A 9,362-nucleotide genomic window follows, 5' to 3' on the forward strand; every position below is an offset into this window, starting at 1 on the left:
ATTGTGCACCGCCCTATGGGACTCCCAATGACAGCCTACCCCAGACGACGCTGGGGGAATTGTGCACCGCCCTACGGGACTCCCAATGACGGCCTACCCCAGACGACGCTGGGGGAATTGTGCACCGCCCTATGGGACTCCCAATGACGGCCTACAACCGGACGACGCTGGGGGAATTGTGCACCGCCCTATGGGACTCCCAATGACGGCCTACACCGGACGACGCTGGGGGAATTGTGCACCGCCCTATGGGACTCCCAATGACGGCCTACACCGGACGACGCTGGGGGAATTGTGCACCGCCCTATGGGACTCCCAATGACGGCCTACACCGGACGACGCTGGGGGAATTGTGCACCGCCCTACGGGACTCCCAATGACAGCCTACCCCAGACGACGCTGGGGGAATTGTGCACCGCCCTACGGGACTCCCAATGACGGCCTACCCCAGACGACGCTGGGGGAATTGTGCACCGCCCTACGGGACTCCCAATGACGGCCTAACCCCAGACGACGCTGGGGGAATTGTGCACCGCCCTACGGGACTCCCAATGACAGCCTACCCCAGACGACGCTGGGGGAATTGTGCACCGCCCATATGGGACTCCCAATGACGGCCTACCCCAGACGACGCTGGGGGAATTGTGCACCGCCCTACGGGACTCCCAATGACGGCCTACCCCAGACGACGCTGGGGGAATTGTGCACCGCCGTATGGGACTCCCAATGACGGCCTACCCCAGACGACGCTGGGGGAATTGTGCACCGCCCTATGGGACTCCCAATGACGGCCTACCCTAGACGACGCTGGGGGAATTGTGCACCGCCCTACGGGACTCCCAATGACAGCCTACCCCAGACGACGCTGGGGGAATTGTGCACCGCCCTACGGGACTCCCAATGACGGCCTACCCCAGACGACGCTGGGGGAATTGTGCACCGCCCTACGGGACTCCCAATGACGGCCTACCCCAGACGACGCTGGGGGAATTGTGCACCGCCCTATGGGACTCCCAATGACGGCCTACCCCAGACGACGCTGGGGGAATTGTGCACCGCCGTATGGGACTCCCAATGACGGCCTACCCCAGACGACGCTGGGGGAATTGTGCACCGCCCTATGGGACTCCCAATGACGGCCTACCCTAGACGACGCTGGGGGAATTGTGCACCGCCCTACGGGACTCCCAATGACAGCCTACCCCAGACGACGCTGGGGGAATTGTGCACCGCCCTACGGGACTCCCAATGACGGCCTACCCCAGACGACGCTGGGGGAATTGTGCACCGCCCTACGGGACTCCCAATGACGGCCTACCCCAGACGACGCTGGGGGAATTGTGCACCGCCGTATGGGACTCCCAATGACGGCCTACCCCAGACGACGCTGGGGGAATTGTGCACCGCCCTACGGGACTCCCAATGACAGCCTACCCCAGACGACGCTGGGGGAATTGTGCACCGCCCTACGGGACTCCCAATGACGGCCTACCCCAGACGACGCTGGGGGAATTGTGCACCGCCGTATGGGACTCCCAATGACGGCCTACCCCAGACGACGCTGGGGGAATTGTGCACCGCCCTATGGGACTCCCAATGACGGCCTACCCTAGACGACGCTGGGGGAATTGTGCACCGCCCTACGGGACTCCCAATGACAGCCTACCCCAGACTACGCTGGGGGAATTGTGCACCGCCCTACGGGACTCCCAATGACGGCCTACCCCAGACGACGCTGGGGGAATTGTGCACCGCCCTACGGGACTCCCAATGACGGCCTACCCCAGACGACGCTGGGGGAATTGTGCACCGCCGTATGGGACTCCCAATGACGGCCTACCCCAGACGACGCTGGGGGAATTTTGCACCGCCCTACGGGACTCCCAATGACAGCCTACCCCAGACGACGCTGGGGGAATTGTGCACCGCCCTACGGGACTCCCAATGACGGCCTACCCCAGACGACGCTGGGGGAATTGTGCACCGCCCTACGGGACTCCCAATGACGGCCTACCCCGGACGACGCTGGGGGAATTGTGCACCGCCCTACGGGACTCCCAATAACAGCCTACCCCGGACGACGCTGGGGGAATTGTGCACCGCCCTACGGGAAACCCAATGACAGCCGGATGTGATACAGCCTTTTAAAGTGGAGATGTGGATTCAGATGTTGAACTTCAGGGCAGGAGGAATTGAAGGAGAGAAGGGATTAGGGGAGAAAGAGAGAAGAGCAATCCATTGTGACCGTAGCCTGCTCGTGTTGCTACCAACGTTTTGGATTCTGAGCTTTAACTTTGACCTCCTCTCAAAAAGAAGTGTTGTTTTGTGTTCAGGGTCGAGGTCTGCATCACAAATGGCACCATATTCCCTGTATAGTGCACTACTTTTGATCAGGACCCATAGGGCTCTATATAGGGAATGGGGTGCCATTTGGGGCACAGGTTGGTGTTTAGAGTTAGGGGACGTCAAGCGAGGAAAGCGACAAGGTTTTTACTGGTCCCTCAAGATACTGGCTTGGTCCCAATTCTCCCACATTGTTTCCTCTCCTTGTCTCCGTTTCCCTCATAAACATTAATGGGTTGAAGGATACGTTTGGTTTCTACTATCTATTTCCTCTAGCCTGCAGAGACACTGGCTGTGTCCCAATTCCCCCAGGTCTTCCTTGTCTTGTCTCCTCTCTCAGATTCATCACATTCTCCAATACACTCTATATCACACCAACAGATTCATCACATTCTCCAATACACTCTATATCACACCAGCAGATTCATCACTTTCTCCAATACACTCTATATCACACCAACAGATTCATCACTTTCTCCAATACACTCTATATCACACCAACAGATTCATCACTTTCTCCAGTACACTCTATATCACACCAACAGATTCATCACTTTCTCCAGTACACTCTATATCACACCAACAGATTCATCACTTTCTCCAATACACTCTATATTACACCAACAGATTCATCACTTTCTCCAATACACTCTATATCACACCAACAGATTCATCACTTTCTCCAGTACACTCTATATCACACCAGCAGATTCATCACTTTCTCCAATACACTCTATATCACACCAACAGATTCATCACTTTCCCCAATACACTCTATATCACACCAACAGATTCATCACTTTCTCCAATACACTCTATATCACACCAACAGATTCATCACTTTCCCCAATACACTCTATATCACACCAACAGATTCATCACTTTCTCCAATACACTCTATATCACACCAACAGATTCATCACTTTCTCCAGTACACTCTATATCACACCAACAGATTCATCACTTACAGCCACACTCTGTCCTCCTCTCCTCTAGCTGTCTGGAGTTACAGACAGACTGACACACTCTGTCCTCCTCTCCCCTAGCTGTCTGGAGTTACAGACAGACTGACACACTCTGTCCTCCTCTCCTCTAGCTGTCTGGAGTTACAGACAAACTGACACACTCTGTCCTCCTCTCCCCTAGCTGTCTGGAGTTACAGACAGACTGACACACTCTGTCCTCCTCTCCCCTAGCTGTCTGGAGTTACAGACAGACTGACACACTCTGTCCTCCTCTCCCCTAGCTGTCTGGAGTTACAGACAGACAGCCACACTCTGTCCTCCTCTCCTCTAGCTGTCTGGAGTTACAGACCGACTGACACACTCTGTCCTCCTCTGCCCTAGCTGTCTGGAGTTACAGACAGACTGACACACTCTGTCCTCCTCTCCCCTAGCTGTCTGGAGTTACAGACAGACTGACACACTCTGTCCTCCTCTCCCCTAGCTGTCTGGAGTTACAGACAGACTGACACACTCTGTCCTCCTCTCCTCTAGCTGTCTGGAGTTACAGACAGACTGACACACTCTGTCCTCCTCTCCCCTAGCTGTCTGGAGTTACAGACAGACTGACACACTCTGTCCTCCTCTCCCCTAGCTGTCTGGAGTTACAGACAGACTGACACACTCTGTCCTCCTCTCCCCTAGCTGTCTGGAGTTACAGACCGACTGACACACTCTGTCCTCCTCTCCCCTAGCTGTCTGGAGTTACAGACAGACTGACACACTCTGTCCTCCTCTCCCCTAGCTGTCTGGAGTTACAGACAGACTGACACACTCTGTCCTCCTCTCCTCTAGCTGTCTGGAGTTACAGACAGACAGCCACACTCTGTCCTCCTCTCCTCTAGCTGTCTGGAGTTACAGACAGACAGCCACACTCTGTCCTCCTCTCCTCTAGCTGTCTGGAGTTACAGACAGACAGCCACACTCTGTCCTCCTCTCCTCTAGCTGTCTGGAGTTACAGACAGACTGACACACTCTGTCCTCCTCTCCTCTAGCTGTCTGGAGTTACAGACAGACAGCCACACTCTGTCCTCCTCTCCTCTAGCTGTCTGGAGTTACAGACAGACAGCCACACTCTGTCCTCCTCTCCCCTAGCTGTCTGGAGTTACAGACAGACAGCCACACTCTGTCCTCCTCTCCCCTAGCTGTCTGGAGTTACAGACAGACAGCCACACTCTGTCTTCCTCTCCTCTAGCTGTCTGGAGTTACAGACAGACTGACACACTGGTACAATACAAGCATATAAACATTTGTTGACCAGATAAGAATTCCTTTGTGCAGGCAGCATTATTATTGTGGCTGTGGTAGACACACACAACACTGCATTGTGTGTGTGTGTGTGTGTGTGTGTGTGTGTGTGTGTGTGTGTGTGTGTGTGTGTGTGTGTGTGTGTGTGTGTGTGTGTGTGTGTGTGTGTGTGTGTGTGTGTGTGTGTGTGTGTGTGTGTGTGTGTGTGTGTGTGTGTGTGTGTGTGTGTGTGTGTGTGTCTGTCCATTAGTCTGTGTAACCTGTCAGGCCATCTCCAGTAATAGCATCATTACTGACATCATGACTTTATTGGATCGGCTGGCTAGCTGCTCTTTAGGGAACACTGCCCCCCGGCCACTGATATCACACACACGTCACATGTACATACAGATATGTGTCACACACAGTCACACACAGCCCAACTACCCTCACACACACACATCCTAACCCCTTACACACACACACACCAGCCTCAGCACCGACCGGATGCGTGGGTTCAGGGCTGGATCAGTGTTGAGTTGAGACGTAATGCAGGTCGTGTTTAATTAAGGCCCTTATAACAAGATGTGGCCCACTGGTGACTCATGTCCACACACACACATGGCCAGTAGCTGTGGATCTGATCTGCCACAGTGAAATAAGTATGAATGAAAGACCGTCATAGCTATAGTTAGGACTCATAGAGCTGAATACAAAGAGATGGAGGGAGATACACATGCATACAGAGACACACAGACAGAGAGAGAGAGAGAGAGAGAGAGAGAGAGAGAGAGAGAGAGAGAGAGAGAGAGAGAGAGAGAGATAGAGGTAGAGAGTGAGAGAGACACAGGCAGAGAGGCAGACAGAAACACAGACAGAGAGAGAGAGGCAGAGAGAGAGAGAGACACAGGCAGAGAGGCAGACAGACACACAGACAGAGAGAGAGAGGCAGAGAGAGAGAGAGACACAGGCAGAGAGAGAGAGAGACAAAGTCAGAGAGGCAGAGAGAGAGAGACACAGGCAGAGAGAGAGAGAGAGAGAGACACAGGCCGAGAGAGAGAGACAGGCAGAGAGAGAGAGACACAGGCAGAGAGGCAGAGAGAGAGAGAGAGAGAGGCAGAGAGAGAGAGAGACACGGGCAGAGAGGCAGAGAGAGAGAGACACAGGCAGAGAGAGAGAGAGACAGGCAGAGAGAGAGAGACACAGGCAGAGAGGCAGAGAGAGAGAGAGAGAGGCAGAGAGAGAGAGAGAGAGACACGGGCAGAGAGGCAGAGAGAGAGAGACACAGGCAGAGAGAGACACACAGGCAGAGAGGCAGAGAGAGAGAGAGAGAGAGAGAGAGACACAGGCAGAGAGTGAGACACAGGCAGAGAGGCAGAGAGAGAGAGGGAGAGAGAGAGATAGAGAGAGAGAGAGAGGAGAGAGAGAGAGAGAGAGAGAGAGAGAGAGAGAGAGAGAGAGAGAGAGAGAGAGAGAGAGAGAGAGAGGCAGAGAGAGAGAGAGACACGGGCAGAGAGGCAGAGAGAGAGAGACACAGGCAGAGAGAGAGAGACAGGCAGAGAGAGAGAGACACAGGCAGAGAGGCAGAGAGAGAGAGAGAGAGGCAGAGAGAGAGAGAGAGAGACACGGGCAGAGAGGCAGAGAGAGAGAGACACAGGCAGAGAGAGACACACAGGCAGAGAGGCAGAGAGAGAGAGAGAGAGAGAGAGGAGAGAGAGACACAGGCAGAGAGTGAGACACAGGCAGAGAGGCAGAGAGAGAGAGGGAGAGAGAGAGATAGAGAGAGAGAGAGAGAGAGAGAGAGAGAGAGAGAGAGAGAGAGAGAGAAGTGCTAGCAGAGAAAAGAATGGAGAGAAAATAACATATTATCAGGAGCTTTTGTGTATCAAGATTTCATTCAGTTTCTATTTAGCTGAAAATGGTGGTGATGATGACGATACAGAAACAACTATGTATCTTGTTCTACCACAGTCTGGGAAGACATAAGCCCCCCAAAAACAGCTAAATAACAACTCATTTAAAAAATAAACCGAACAATAACCAGCTGGCATTGGAGAATGCAACAGTCGTCCGGGGAAATAATCGTTCTATCTTGAATCAAATCAAACTGTCATTTAGGGTCCATTGGTTTGCTTTTGACATAGTATCACTCATTATTAGTATCGTTGCTACACTCATCCGTCATGTTGTGCAAACGGTGTCTGCCCCGGTAATAACCCAACCCGGGGTGGTAACAGCTGACGGGTGCATGAGCCCCGGTCCCGGTGCACAGATGGTGACGATCACTATTCCGTGGCGGTAAAGTCTGTCTGACGGTCGATGCCGCCGAGGTGACAGCGAGTCGCGAGCGGGGACCCCAGGTTTCGCCAGTCACTGCATGCGCATTTGCAAGATTATAAATCAAGCCGTGAAGGCGCGAGCAACCCCCGTTGTCAGTCAGTCTTTCTCTCGCTCTCTCTGTCACAGTCACATAAAGACACTCACATTCCCATGAATATAGTCACTTCGGGAAAATGTAATTGTGCCGATGAAGCGCTCATTTGGAACGCTTACCAATAAATCGATATTCATATTAGCCTCCGAAAACACATTATTATTACAATTATAAACGGGTGAATCCATGTGTGAATAAATTATATTTTGGAGGGGGTGTAGGCTAAAGACACGTCAATCACGAAGCCACACACACACACGCCACATGCGGCTCGTGCAGCCAGCCCGCGAGACGCATCTGCCTCAGCTTTGGCACCAGATACAGTTCTGCTCACAACACCAACCGTCCCGTCCCAGAACCCTTTGCATCACTGTGGGAGCTTGTAGGTCCATGTAGGCTACACCCAGTCCAGGCACCCCTGGCTTGGAGCAACTAATCCCCTACCCGTCCAAACGTTATCAACAGCTGGGTTTCAAATCGGCTTTGAAACCTTTCTTTCTAACAGTTAAATACAGACACAGGTATTAGGTAATCAACTGCTCTCCGTCAGCTTGTTTTATATCCGCTTTAATGGTCTTCTACGCTATTTATGCCACTGACCCAAACGGAACATGTTAGAGGGGACCAGTCCCTTCTCATGCTGTCAGTTAGAATGTTCCACCGGCAACCAATTCGCGCTCCACACACACCGCAGACAGAGAAAGCTGTTGAATCCCAGTTGCTATGAGAGCTTAGTCAAAGCATACCGCGCAGCACCTTCTGTTCCAACTGCAGGTGTTCGTTTCGCAGCGGCTGAGAATCACTTTCAAACAACATATTACACACCGAAAACCGTCAACTGAGAATGTTTTAACGCTATTCAACTACCCCTTGAAAAGAGGCTGATATTGTAATTGAAACACATAAATGAGCCGTAGCCTACCTTTAAATCGCGGTTTCCATTAGAAACGTAGTCTATGATCCGTTCTGCAGCGTTTTAAAAAGGCAGTTAATTATCCCGTGACAGCACCGTGTGATCAAGCTCGGAAGGCGAGAGGGAGAGAGAGAGAGAGAGAGCCAGGAGTGAGTGGGAAGTGCAAGAGAAGGGGAGAGGGAGTGAGGAAGGGGAGAGGGAGTGAGGAAGAAGGGAGAGACCGAGAGACTACTGAATAAGGGGGGTCGCCAACCACTCCCGTTGTGATCAGACTCTAGAAGACGGTTGGACTGATTTAATCACATGGTGTCATGAAATAACGGTAACCATTATCTCTGTATGAAGGCTATAGCATAGTCACAGGGCACACTCCGTCATTTCAACGTGGATAATTGGGTCATATTTGGTTGAGACGTTGATCAATGAGATTACAACCTATATTCACCCCACAAAAAAATCCAATGTGTTATCACCATGCTTTCAAAAATCACAACCAAATTTCCTTTTGGAAAAACATTGTCTGATTTATGGTTTAGTTGTCACCCAAATGTCTATCACTTCACCATTAACCATTTAAAATCACAGCAGAGTTCAAAAGGGAACACAGTGTCAGATGTGTTTATTTATCAAACTGATGAATGTGGTACCACTGTGCTTCATCTAATAGCAGAACCAAATGACCTGGATTACAGTTGAGATTACATTAAAAGTACAGGTTGCAAGTGATAAACGTTGCTTGAGATTCTGCGCAGATTATTATTACATAAGAATACATGTATAGTTACAGTAACCTCAAAATGTGGCCATAGATAAGTTACTTGTTTTCATTTTACGCTATTTACTATATTACAAAGTAATATTGAATTGTGTTTGGTTGACAACGCAACCTATTATCAACATTTAAATGAGATGTATCTACTGCTTGGATAGTTCCATCTGAGCCACTGACTCTGTCTTTAATTCCATCTGAAATACAAATGGAGAAGTTACATGTTGGATTCACATCTCCACCTCAACCAAATGGAGAAGTTACATGTTGGATTCACATCTCCACCTCAACCAAATGGAGAAGTTACATGTTGGATTCACATCTCCATCTCAACCAAATGGAGAAGTTACATGTTGGATTCACATCTCCACCTCAACCAAATGGAGAAGTTACATGTTGGATTCACATCTCCATCTCAACCAAATGGAGAAGTTACATGTTGGATTCACATCTCCACCTCAACCAAATGGAGAAGTTACATGTTGGATTCACATCTCCACCTCAACCAAATGGAGAAGTTACATGTTGGATTCACATCTCCACCTCAACCAAATGGAGAAGTTACATGTTGGATTCACATCTCCACCTCAACCAAATGGAGAAGTTACATGTTGGATTCACATCTCCACCTCAACCAAATGTTGACATTTGGTTGTGTTAACAACCAAACACAAT

The 9,362-nt window shown here is 50.8% G+C and overlaps 1 protein-coding gene across 1 annotated transcript in view; it reads right to left on the bottom strand.

Moving 5' to 3' along the window:
* LOC116358992 (protein phosphatase 1 regulatory subunit 29-like) overlaps positions 1-8,084 on the bottom strand; it is a 257,303-nt gene extending 249,219 nt beyond the window's left edge. The window contains exon 1 of the mRNA XM_031811568.1: positions 7,928-8,084. The gene's annotated coding sequence lies outside the window, so the exon portion shown is untranslated. The remainder of the gene's footprint in view (positions 1-7,927) is intronic.
* Between the last annotated feature and the right edge of the window lie 1,278 nt (positions 8,085-9,362).

The sequence above is a fragment of the Oncorhynchus kisutch genome, unplaced genomic scaffold (genome assembly GCF_002021735.2).
Source record: "Oncorhynchus kisutch isolate 150728-3 unplaced genomic scaffold, Okis_V2 Okis01b-Okis20b_hom, whole genome shotgun sequence".
Classification (NCBI taxonomy): Eukaryota; Metazoa; Chordata; class Actinopteri; order Salmoniformes; family Salmonidae; genus Oncorhynchus; species Oncorhynchus kisutch.